The sequence below is a fragment of the Desmodus rotundus genome, chromosome 13, assembly GCF_022682495.2.
Source record: "Desmodus rotundus isolate HL8 chromosome 13, HLdesRot8A.1, whole genome shotgun sequence".
NCBI classification, from domain to species: domain Eukaryota; kingdom Metazoa; phylum Chordata; class Mammalia; order Chiroptera; family Phyllostomidae; genus Desmodus; species Desmodus rotundus.
The window spans coordinates 50,758,172-50,771,729 of record NC_071399.1 but is presented as its reverse complement, the minus strand read 5'-3'; the positions used below and the strand labels follow the sequence as shown (position 1 = coordinate 50,771,729).

The window sequence follows — 13,558 nt, the reverse complement described above, 5'->3', positions numbered from 1 at the left end:
TCAAGCATACTAACATTTGCATCATTAAAGTGTCAGAATGAGAAAAGACACAGTAAGAAATTGAAAACCTGCCCTGACCAGTTGGCTCAGATGGTTGGGCATCATCCCACAAAGTAAAAGGTCACCAGTTCCATTCTCGATCAGGGTACATGCCTGGGTTTCAGGTTTGGTTCCAAGTTGGGGTGTATATGAAAAGCAACCAATTGAGTTTCTCTCCCTTTCTTTCATTCTCCCTTGCCCTCTCTCTAAAAATAAATAAATAAAATCTTTTAAAAAATAAATTAAAAACCTATTTGATAAAATAATGACAGAAAACATCCCCAACCTGGTGAAGGAAATAGTCATCTAAGTCCAGGAAGCACAAAGACTCCCAAGCAAGATAAACCCAAAGAGGCCCACACTAAGACACATCATAATTAAAATGCAAAATGTTAAAGACAGAGAAAATCTTAACAACGGCAAGAGAAAAGCAGTTATCTACAAGGGAGTTCTCATAAGGCTGTCAGCTGATTTTTCAACAAACCTTTGCAAGCCAAAAGGGATTGACATGAAAGTTTCAAAGTGATGAAAAGCAGGGGCCTACAACCAAGATTACTCTACCTAGCAAAGCTATCATTTAGAATTGAAGGACATATGAAGAGCTTCCCAGACAAGAAAACACTCAAGGAGTTCATTACCACCAAAATAGTATTACATGAAATGGTAAAGGGTCTTCTTTAAAAGAAAGGGAAAAAAGATAAAAAATATGAACAATAAAATGGTGTTAAATGCATATCTATCAACAATTGAATAGGAAAAAAAACAAAATAAGCAAACAAGCAGAATAGAAACATTCTCATAGATACAGAGAACATTTCGATGGTTGCCAGACAGAAGGGGGCTTATGGGGATGAGTGAAAAAGGTGAAAGGATTAAGAAGTACATATTGGCAGTTACAGAATACTCATGGGGTTATAAAGTACAGCAGAGGGAATACGGTCAATAATATTCTAATAATTATGTATTATGTCAGATAGGTACAAGATTTATTAGGAAGACAACTTAGTAAGTTATATAATGTCTAATCGCTAGGCTGTACACCTGAAACTAATATAATAATGTACTGTATTTTTTAGACTATAAGACACACTTCCCCCCCAAACTTGAGAGGAAAATGAGGGTGCATCGTATAGTCCAAATGTAGCTTACCTGGCTCGCTATGGGACAGGAGGGGACTGGCAGTGGAGCGGATTTTTTTTTCCCCTATTTTCCTCTTCTAAAACCTAGGTACATCTTATGGTCCACTCGTCTTATAGTCCGAAAAATACAGTATGTCAATACAATTGAAAAACATAAATGACTTAAATTTTTAACAAAGATAAACAATTATACAGCTCTTACTTTGTGTCAGACATTGTTCTAAGTGCTTTAGATAAAAAAAAACAACAACAAAAGCAAATCTTAAATAGTGGTTATTTTGTGCGCATGTATAAGAACTTCACCTCATATCAGACAAAATAGAATTCAAAAGAAGGGCCATAAAGAGAGACCCAGAAGGTCACTTCATAATACTCAAAGGAAGAATCCACCAAGAAGACATAAACATTGTAAATATATATGCACCCAACATAGGAGCACCCGAATACATATAGAAAATCTTGGAGGACTTCAAGAAAGATATTGACAGCAACATAATTATAGTAGGGGACTTTAACACCCCACTGTCAAAAATGGACAGGTCTTCCAAACAAAATATCAAGAATATCAAAATATTGTGTCACTTAACAATACCCTAGATGAAATGGACTTAACTGATATATATAGAGTTTTTCATCCCAAAGAAGCAAAATACGCAAAAGACAGAAACATTTCAAACAAACAACCTAACCCTACGCCTACAAGAACTTGGGGAAAAAAAACAAAGATAGCCCTGAGCAAGTAGAAGGAAGGAAATAACCAAGATCAGAGCAGAGTTAAATGACATAAAGCCTAAAAGCACAATCCTAAGGATCAATGAATCCAGGAGCTCGTTCTTTGAAAAGATAAAATTGACAAGCCTTGAAGCAGGCTCATCAAGAAAAAAAGAGAGAGGATCCAAATAAGCACAATCAGAAATGAAAGAGAAGAGATAACAACTGATACCAAAGAAATACAAAGGATTGTAAGAAATTATGCGAAGAACTATATGCCAAGAAATTCAAAAACCTAGGTGAAATGGACACATTTCTAGAAAAATATAATTTTAAATAGGTTTCCGGGAAGATGGTGGCGAGATAGGCGGGAGTGGAGTCCACTTCCCCTCAACACCAGTGAAATACCTAGCTGATCTGAGGAGCAGAGCGAACAGCCAACGGTATTCCAGCATATATGAAGATCGAAGACCAAAGATAGAGGACATTGAAAGATCTGACGGTAAGAAGAGTGCTTAAGGATAATAAGGTCCCCGGGACCAGCGCGGGGACCAGGGCGGCTGAAGCCCCGGCCCGGGCGCAGGGTCTGCTGCAGGATTCTTGGGAGAGAACCAGGTTGAGCTGTGTGAGCAGCCAGGTACTTATTTGGACCAGGGGGGCTTGAATAGGAAGAATTTCTCAAAAAGAAAAAGAAAACACAGGCACTTAGCGGCTAATTAGAGAACTCTGGGCAGCCCCTTCCCCCTCAGCCCCTGGACTGTGAACGCCGGATAAGCAGTCCCTGCACTCACCTGAAGCCAGGTTGCCAAGACCCAGATTAGTGGACTGGGGACCCACACCTGAAACCTTGGGTGGGTGCGCACTGGGAGCAGAGGCTAGCTGCCCCACCCACAGGCCCAAAGTGGCTGGAACGGCTGGGAGCACACAACTCAGTCCCAGAGCAGAACCGCCGGCTCCACAGGACTCAGGCCCAAAGCAGTAGATGGACTGATCAAGGGCCTGGCTGCCTGCGAGGGACCACACCTGCAACTCCTACCTAGCCCCTGCTCACAGAGCCCTGCAGGGCCTACTGGCTCTCTAGGACTAAGGCCGAACACCCAGCAGAGGGGAGCTGCAGGGCTGGGGGAGACTGCATTCCCTGGAAAGACTTGATCCAGTAGGTGGCTGAACTACCCCATAGCAGCACTGAGAGTCCCTAGCATCTAAGACAGCAAAGAGCAAGAAGGGGGAGTGAGTTGCCCCTAATTGGTGCAACTCAAGGACAGCACAACTGGTGAACTAAAGGCCTAGTGGGGAGCAGAAGGACTCTGAGAAACTGGACTGGAGGCTGAACAACAGCGAAGAGTGTGGCTCAGGAAGGGAGAAAAGTGAAACCAATCCTTCCAACCACCCCCTCCTGTTCTACAGACAGGAAGACCAGCAGAACTAACCTGACTGGTTTAAAGCCAGCAGAAGACTTTTTTTTTTCTTTCCTCCTTTCCCCCTGAATTCCTTCTTCCTTTCTGTCCTTCTGTCTTTTTTTATTCTTTCTTCCTTACATCCTTTACCTTTTTTATTACTTCTTCCTGCCTTCTTTTATTTATTCTTTTGTTTTAATTTTTGTTAAAATTCCTTATCTTGCCTCCGATCTTTCTTTATTCCTTCTTCCTGCCTTCTTTTCATTTTCTATTCTCTTTTTCCCTCCTTCCCTTCATCTTTTTTTTTCTTTTTTCCCTCCTTTCTCTTTTTCCCACAGGTGAGACAACAAAACCTGGAGTGCTAAAAAGACCAGAGTTAGACCGTATTACACACATAAACATCAGCTCAAGACCAGTGAGCACAGGAGATTAAGGAGACAGCACGACTGAATCCCATTGGCATTCTACCAAAGAAGTTCATACCATAAACCCAGGGAGTCAGTATACATCAATTTAAGAAGCAGAGGCTAACAAGAAGAGTCTCACAAACAATGGGAAGACAAAGAAACAATTCCCAAATGAAAGGAAAGGAGGAAGCCCCAGAAAGAATGCTAACTGAAAAAGAAGCAACTTAACTATCAGATACTGAGTTCAAAGCAATGGTTATCAGGAAGCTCACTGAGCTCTCTGAGCTCAAAAAGAACTACCATAAACTACAGGGAAACTACAATGAACTCACTGCAAACTATATCAACATGAAAAAGGAAATAGAAATGATCAACAAGGGCCAAGAGGAAATGAAGAACACAATTTCTGAATTGAAGAACACAGTAGAAGGAATGAAAAGCAGACTTGATGAACCAGAGGATCGGATCAGCGAGCTGGAGGACAAAGTAGAAAAAAACACCCAGAAGGAGCAAGAAAAGGAAAAGAGGCTCAAAAAGAATGAAGAGGTAATAAGGGAAATACAGGACAACAGAAATGTAACAATATCCGTATAATAGGAATACCAGAAGGAGAAGAAGAAGAGCAAGGGATAGAAAACCTGTTTGAAAAATAATGATGGAAAATTTCCCTAATCTGATGAGAGAAAAAGTCACACAAATCCAGGAAACACAGAGAGTCCCAAGCAAGAGGAACCCAAAGAGGCCCACTGCAAGCCACATCATAATTTAAATGGCAAAATTCCAAGACAAAGAGAGGATCTGAAAGGCACCAAGGGAGAAACAGGAAGTAACATACAGGGGAGCCCCAATAAAGTTAGCAACTGACTTCTCAATGGAAACGCTCCAAACCAGAAGAGACTGGCAAAAAATATTCCAAGTAATGAGAACCAAGAGCCTGCAACCCACACTACTTTACCCAGCAAGGCTCTGAATCAAGATAGAAGGCCAAATAAAGAGTTTCCCAGACAAAAGAAGTCTAAAAGAATACACTTCCACCAAACCAGCTCTGCAAGAGATGCTAAAGGCACTGCTTTAAGGAAAGGAAGGAAAAGAGAAAGAGAGAGGAACACAGGTAGGAAAAAATGGCAATGAATAACTACCTATCGATAATAACCTTAAACGTAAATGGATTAAATGCTCCAATCAAAAGACATACAATAGCTGAATGGATAAGAAAACATGACCTACACATATGCTGCCTACAAGAGACCCATCTCAGGACAAAAGATTTATACAGACTGAAAGTGAAGGGCTGGAAACAAATTTTCCAAGCAAACAGACAGGAAACAAAAAGCAAGGGTAGCAATACTCATATCAGACAAAATAGACTTCCAAAGAAGGGCCATAAAGAGAGACCCAGAAGGTCACTTCATAATATTCAAAGGAAGAATCCACCAAGAAGACATAAACATTGTAAATATATATGCACCCAACATAGGAGCACCCAAATACATAAAGAAAATCTTGGAGGACTTCAAGAAAGATATTGACAGCAACACAATTATAGTAGGGGACTCTAACACCCCACTGTCAAAAATGGACAGGTCTTCCAAACAAAATATCAACAAGGATATTGTGTCACTTAACAATACCCTAGAGGAAATGGACTTCACTGATATATATAGAGAGCTTTTCATCCCAAAGAAGCAAAATACACATTTTTTTCAAGTGTACATGGAACTTTTCCAAAGATAGTCCACATGATAGGACGTAAAGCAAGCCTCAACATTCAAGAAAATTGAAATCATACCAAGCATTTTCATTGACCACAAGGGACTGAAACTAGAAACCAACCCCAAAGGAAAAAACCCAAAACACTCAAAATCATGGAGACTGAATAGCTGCTATTAAACAATGAATGGGTCAAGAACGAGATTAGGGAAGATATTAAAAAGTTTCTAGAAACAAATGAAAATGAACTCACAACAACCAAAAACCGATGGGACACAGCAAAGGCAGTCCTGAAAGGGAAGTTCATAGCAATACAGGCCTACCTTAAAAAGACAGAAACATTTCAAACAAACAACCTAACCCTACGCCTACAAGAACTTGAGCAACAACAACAAAGACAGCCCAGAGCAAGTAGAAGGAAGGAAATAACCAAATCAGAGCAGAGTTAAATGACATAGTGACTAAAAGCACAATTCCAAGGATCAATACATCCAGGAGCTGGTTATTTGAAAAGATAAAAAAAAAAAATCGACAAGCCTTTAAGTAGGCTCATCAAGAAAAAAAGAGAGAGGATCCAAATAAACACAATTAGAAATGAAAGAGGAGAGATTACAACTGATACCACAGAAATACAAAGGATTATAAGAAATTACTATGAAGAACTGTATGCCAAGAAATTTGAAAACATAGGTGAAATGGACACATTTCTAGAAAAATATAATCTTCCAAAACTGAATGAAGAAGAAGCAGAAAACCTGAACAGACCAAGAGCAGAGGAAATTGAAGCAGTCATCAAAAAACTCCCAACACACAAAAGCCCTGGACCAGATTGTTTCACAGGAGAATTCTACAAAGCATTTAAGGAAGAGCTAACCCCTATCCTTCACAGACTATTCGAAAAAATCCAAACTGATGGAAGACTCCCAAACTCTTTTTATGAAGCCAGCATCATCCTAATCCCAAAGCCAGATAAAGACACAATGAATAAAGAAAATTTCAGGCCAATATCGCTGATGAACATAGACGCTAAAATTCTCAACAAAATATTGGCAAACCGCATCCAGCAATACATTAAGAAGATCATCCACCATGACCAAGTGGGATTCATCCCAGGGATGCAAGGATGGTACAATATTCCCAAATCAATAAACATAATACATCACATCAACAACAGCAAAGACAAAAATCACATGATCATATCAATAGATGCAGAAAAAGCATTTGATAAGATACAGCACCCATTTCTGATAAAAACACTCAGCAAAGTGGGAATAAAGGGAGCATTCCTCAACATAATAAAGGCCATATATGAGAAACCTACAGTCAACATCATACTCAGTGGACAAAAACTTAGAGCTTTCCCACTAAGATCAGGAACAAGACAAGGATGCCCTCTCTCACCACTCCTATTCAACATAGTACTGGAAGTCCTAGCCACAGCAATCAGACAAGAAAAAGAAATAAAAGGCATCCAAATTGGAAAGGAGGAAATGAAACTCTCACTGTTTGCAGATGACATGATAGTGTACATGGAAAATCCTACAGACTCCACCAAAAAACTACTCGACCTAATAAATGAATTTGGCAAAACAGTGGGGTACTAACTCAATATTCAGAAGTCAAAGGCATTCCTGTATACCAACAACGATACTGCAGAAAGAGAAATCAGGAAAAAAATCCCATTTGATATAGCAACAAGAAAAATAAAGTACCTAGGAATCAACCTAACCAAAGAGGTAAAAGACCTGTACTCAGAAAACTACACAACACTGAAGAAAGAAATTAAGGAAGACACAAACAAATGGAAGCATGTACCATGCTCATGGATTGGAAGAATTAACATCATCAAAATGGCCATACTACACAAAGCAATCTATAGATTCAATGCAATCCCTATTACAGTACCCATGACATATATCACAGATATAGAACAAACATTTCAGTAATTTATATGGAACCATAAACGACCCCAAATAGCTGCAGCAATTTTGAGAAAGAAGAACAAAGCAGGAGGGATCACAGTACCTGATATCCAACTGTATTACAAGGCCACTGTCATCAAAACAGCCTGGTACTGGCATAAAAACAGGCACATAGACCAATGGAACTGAACAGAGAGCCCAGAAATAAACTCAAGTCTATACGGTCAATTAATATTTGACAAAGGAGGCAGGAGCATAAAATGGAGCAAAAACAGCCTCTTCAACAGATGGTGTTGGGAGATCTGGGCAGCTACATGCAAAAAAATGAAACTCGATCACCAACTTATGCCATACACAAAAATAAACTCAAGATGGATAAAAGACTTAAATATAAGTTGTAACACCATAAAAGTCCTGGAGGAAAACATTGGCAGGAAAATCTCAGACATTCCACGCAGCAACATCCTCACAGACATGTCCCCTAAAGCAAGGGACATATAGGAAAGAATAAACAAATGGGACCTCATCAAAATAAAAAGCTTCTGCATGGCTAAAGAAAACAGCACCAAATTACAAAGAGAACCAAGAGTATGGGAAAACATATTTGCCAATGATACCTCAGACAAGGGCCTGATCTCCAAAATATACAAAGAACTCACAGGACTCCACTCCAGGAAGACAAACAAACCAATTAAAAATGGGCAAAGGACTTGAACAGACACTTCTCCAAGGAAGACATACAGGGGGCCCAGAGACATAGGAAAAGATGCTCAGCATCACTAGCCATCAGAGAGATGCAAATTAAAACCACAATGAGCTACCATCTCACACTAGTCAGAGTGGCCAACATAAACAAATCAACAAACAAATATTGGAGAGGAAGTGGAGAAAAGGGAACCCTAGTGCACTGTTGGTGGGAATGCAGACTGGTGGGGCCACTGTGGAAAACACTATGGAATTTCCTCAGAAAATAAAAACTGGAAGTGCCCTTTGACCCAGCAATTCCGCTGCTGGGATTATACCCTAAGAACCCTGAAACACCAATCCAAAAGAACCTATGCACCCCAATGTTCATAGCAGCACAATTTACAATAGCCAAGTACTGGAAGCAACCTAAGTGCCCATCAGCAAATGAGCGGATCCAAAAACAGTGGTACATTTACACAATTGAATTCTATGCAGCAGAGAGAAAGAAGGAGTTTATACCCTTGCAACAGCATGGATGGAACTGGAGAGCATTATTCTAAGTGAATTAAGCCAGACGGTGAGGGACAAATACCATATGATGTCACCTTTAACTGGAATATAATTAACATAATAAAAAAGCAAACAAAATATAACCAGAGACATTGAAGTTAAGAACAATCTAAAGATAGCCTGGGGGGAGTGGGGAGGGGAAAGTGAGGAGAGGGGATTACAGGAACTACTATAATAGACACAGGGACAAAATCAAGGGGGAGGGTAGAGGTGGGGGAGGGAGGTGGGTTCAGCTGCGGTGGGGTGGAGGGATGGGAAGAAAATGCAGATGACTGTAATTGAATAACAATAAAAATTTTTAAAAAGAACTTCACAAATATTAACTTTCAAATAATAACTCATTTAATCCTATGAGTTAGATAGTATTATTATAATTTTTATTTTACAGAGAAGTACAGTAATCACAAAGAAATCAAGAAATTTACCCAAAGTCACACAGCTTTTAGAGATTTTATTTGAATTCAGGTATTTTTGTCTCCAAGTTTTATGTTCTTGACCAGATGTTAGACTACCAAGAGTATAAATTTTTTAAAGAAAGAGTAATATCTTATATACCACTCTAGAATCTAACTACTTTTATATTCTTATATTACTAGAATATCACTTTAATTAACCCTCTCCTTTTCATTCCCACATTTCTTTTTAGGGTAACTATTTCAGTAAAGTCTACCAATGAAACTGCTTCAGTTCCCATAGATCTCCAGTGGCCTCAACACCACAATTTGTATGACTGAAGAGGCGACTCCATTGAGTCATATTCTTGTTAAGTTCCTTATATTCTGGTGGGTCCCGTTTCTCTCTCCTCCAAATCATAGTGTCATCACCACAATCTGCCTAAAACACTGTGGGCATTATTCCTATTATACCCCGCATCTCTGTTAACCTTACTCGCTAGAAGTCTAACCGCAGGTCATTCCTCATCATGAAGACCATCCTAATTAAGCTCAAAATGTCCCTTGATTTGATATGTTACCCACTCCCCAATTATTTCATATCCTTCCATTGTGACCCCTGGAGTTCTTAGTCCATTTGCAGCAAAATCAGCTACATCTTCAAGTTCTTCAGTGGACTCTTCCTTCACCCTTTTTTCCCAGTTATAACTGAAATTCTCAAAGATAGGGCTTTCTTATCCTCAAGCCATTAAGTCTGGAGGTGAGGCATTTTTCCTGTTCTCCATTACTACTGCCAAACTATGATCCTCTACTTTTCCTAAACTACTGTTTCTTTGAAGTTCATGCCATAAGGCTACTATATAAGCTTTACCCTTCCTTGCTGTTATCAGTTGGCTTCCAGATCTCTACTCCTCACTGTTATATTGTAGCATCTAATTTATTGTGTCTCTATTGCTACTCCTCTTCTATTTCTTTGGGATTTCAACATCCACACAATGGTACTTCTCATATCTTGTCCTCTTAGTTCTCTAAAGTATTCTCTCATCCATCCTCCCCACACATCCACAGATTATACCTCATTCATAATCTCAAATTCAAACTCTTCAGTTTCAGCTCATTCCTCCTAGTATTTTGGCCATAAGAGCTGTTCAATCACATTGACTCTTCTACATGTTCACACTCTCTTGGCTTATCATATATTCAATTCACTCCTTACCTAGCTTAGATTCCTTCACATTCATCCTCACTTCTATTATAGCACTCTCACTGTCCTACTTCCCTAGAAAAATCCTAGCCAACTGCTTTACACATCCTCTAGTAGCTGAAATGCCTAAAAAGAGAAGAAAAAACCTATTCTGTGGTCTCATTTTAAATTAAAAACTATTTGTGTCAAGTGGACCACTGATGCTGGCCATTAGAACTCACCAAGTTTCACAGGTATTTATTTCATTCCTTCTCCTCTGTCTTAAAACTTCCCACATCTTTCCCATTCCTCTTTTATTTGATAACCCAGCTACTTATGTAACTCAGATAGTAGGAAAAATCAGAAAGGATGGTAAACCTCCCCATCTACCAGTCTTTCTGCACCTGTACCTATAGCTGGTCTACTCTTTTCTTGCAATGAGTAAAGTGTCCTCGTTCCTATCTAAGGCAAATCCTCCAATTTTGTACTCCTTTCTGTTCTACTCAAGAACATTACTACTTCAAACATTACAGCAACAGAATTTCTTTCTTAACTTAATCAAAGATATTATCCTGAACAACTCATCATAAATTCAACAATAATAATCACCCTTGCTTTACCCTATAACCTCCTTCAGCTATTTTTTGGTCTTCAGAGCCAAGAGGCTTGCTATCCTTGTAACATTTAAAGTTCTATATTGTACATCTGAAACTAATATAATATTGTATGCCAACTATAATTAAAAATAAATGTAAAAGAGATAGGCAAAGTTATGTTGCAATAATAACCTCAAAATCTCATTGGCTTAAAATAATGAAAGTTTATTTCTTATGGTGCTCTATGGCAAAATAAGGTTGGCAGGGAAGTACTTCCCATCTAAGGGAACTAAGGCTGATGGAGACTCAATCTTTCTTTAACATTTTTTATTGTTGATCAAATACAGTTGTTTCCATTTTCTCCCCACCACTCCCATCCACTACAGCCATCCCCACTTCCCACCCTTGATCCTACCCCCCTTTGGTTTTGTCCATGTGTCCTTTACAGATGCTCCTGAAAACCCTTCCCCCTTTTCCTTCCATTATCCCTTCCCCCCTCCTCTCTGGTTACTATCAGTATGTTTTTAACTTCAATGTCTCTGGTTATATTTTGCGTGCTTGTTTTGTTGATTAGGTTCCACTTAGAGGTGAGGTCATATGGTATTTGTCTTTCACTGCCTGGCTTATTTCATTTAGCATAATGCTCTCCAGTTCTATCCATGCTGTCACAAATGGTAGGAGCTTTCTTTCTTTCTTTCTTTCTTTTCTTTCTTTTTTTCTTTCTCTCTCTCTCTCTCTTTCTTTCTTTCTTTCCTTCCTTCCTTTTTCTTTCTTCTTCTTTCTTTTTCTCCTTCCTTCCTTCCTTCCTTCCTTTCTTTCTTTCTTTCTTCCTTCCTTCCTTTCTTCCTTCCTTTCTTTCTTCTTTTTTTTCTGCATAGTATTCCATTGTATAAATGTACCACAGTTTTTGGATCCATTCATTTACTGATGGGCATTTAGGTTGCTTTCAGCCCTTGGCTATTGCAAATTGTGCTGCTATGAACACTGGGGTGCATAGGTTCTTTTGGATTGGTGTTTCAGGGTTCTTAGGGTATAATCCCAGCAGTGGATTTGTTGGGTCAAAATACACTTTCATTTCTAGTTTTCTGAGGAAATTCCATACTGTTTTCCATAGTGTCTACACCAGTCTGCATTCCCACCAACAGTGCACTAGGGTTCCCTTTTCTCCACATCCTCTCCAACACTTGTTTGTTGATTTGTTTATGATGGCCATTCTCACTGGTATAAAGTGGTATCTCATTGTGGTTTTAATTTGCATCTCTCAGATGGTTACTGATGCTGAGCATCTTTTCATATGTCTCTGGGCCCTCTGTATGTCCTCCTTAGATAAGTGTCTATTGAAGTTCTTTGTCCATTTTGTAATTGGTTTGTTTGTCTTCCTGGAGTGGAGTCATGTGAGTTCTTTATATATTTTGGAGATCAAACCCTTGTCTGAGGTATCCTTGGCAAATATGTTTCCCGCACCATTGGTTCTCTTCATTTTAATACTGTTTTCTTTAGCCGTGTAGAAGCTTTTTATATTGATGATATCCCATTTGCTTATTCTTTCCTTTATGTCCATTGCTCTAGGGGACATATCAGTGAAAATACTGCTGCATGGAATATCTGAGATTTTCCTCCTATGTTCTCCTCTAGGATTGTTATGGTGTCGTGACTTATATCTCAGTCTTTCATCCACCTTGAATTTAAAGGTTTTGTTTATTTATTTTTTATAGAGGGGAAGGGAGGGAGAAAGAGAGGGAGAGAAACATCAGTGTGCAGTTGCCTCTTGAGCAACCCCCACTGGGGACCTGACCCACAACCCAGGTGTGTGCCTTGACTAGGGATGGAATCAGTGACCTTTTGGTTTGCAGTCCCATACTCAGTCCACTGAGTCACACCAGCCAGGGCTTATCCACCTTGAATTTATTTTTGTGTATGGTGTAAGTTGGTGATCGAGGCTTTTTTTTTTTTTTCGCATGTAGCTGTCCAGATCTCCTAACACCATTTGTTGAAGATGCTATTTTTACTCCATTTTATGCTCCTGCCCCCTTTGTTGAATATTAATTGACCATAGACACTTGGGTTTACTTCTGGGTCTCTAATCTGTTCCATTGATCTATGTGTCTGTTCTTATGCCAGTACCAGGCTGTTTTGATTACAGTGGACTTATAATACAGTTTGATATCAGGTATTGTGATTCTCTCCTACTTTGTTCTTCTTCCTCAAAATTGCTGTGGCTATTCAGGGTTGTTTATGGTTCCATATAAATTTTGAAATGTTTTTTCTGTATCTGTGAAATATGTCATGGGTACTGTAATAGGGATTGCGTTGAATCTGTAAGTTGTTTTGCGCAGTATGGAAATTTTGGTGGTGTTAATTCTTCCAATCCATGAACATGGTACATGCTTCCATTTGTTTGTGTCTTCCTTAATTTCTTTCTTCAGTGTTGTATAGTTTTCTGAGTATAGGTCTTTTACCTCCTTGGCTAGGTTTCTTTCTAGGAGCTTTATTTTTCTTGTTGCTCTATCAAATCGGATATTTTTCCTGATTTCTGTTTCTGCTATTTTATTGTTGGTATATAAAAATGCCTTTGACTTCTGAATATTGAGTTAGTACCCCACTGTTTTGCCAAATTCACTTATTAGGTTGAGTAGTTTTTTGATGGAGTCCATAGGATTTTCTATGTACACTATCATGTCATCTGCAAACAATGACAGTTTTGCGTCTTCCTTTCCAATTTGGATGCCTTTTATTTCTTTTTCTTGATGGAGGCTCCATCTTTTTATGAGCTTCCACAATCAACATGGTAGAAGAAAGGAAACA

General features: G+C 39.0%; 1 protein-coding gene across 11 annotated transcripts in view; it reads right to left on the bottom strand.

Annotated features, from left to right (window-relative positions):
- The window catches only part of CCDC122 (coiled-coil domain containing 122), a 49,697-nt gene that overhangs the window by 26,869 nt on the left and 9,270 nt on the right, over nt 1–13,558 (bottom strand). Inside the window, exon 1 of one of the 11 annotated variants that reach the window (XM_053916328.2) lies at nt 1,189–3,863. The exons of the other annotated variants lie outside the window; for them this stretch is intronic. The gene's annotated coding sequence lies outside the window, so the exon portion shown is untranslated. Of the gene's footprint in view, nt 1–1,188; nt 3,864–13,558 lie in introns of those variants that run through there. 11 annotated transcript variants of the gene reach the window in all.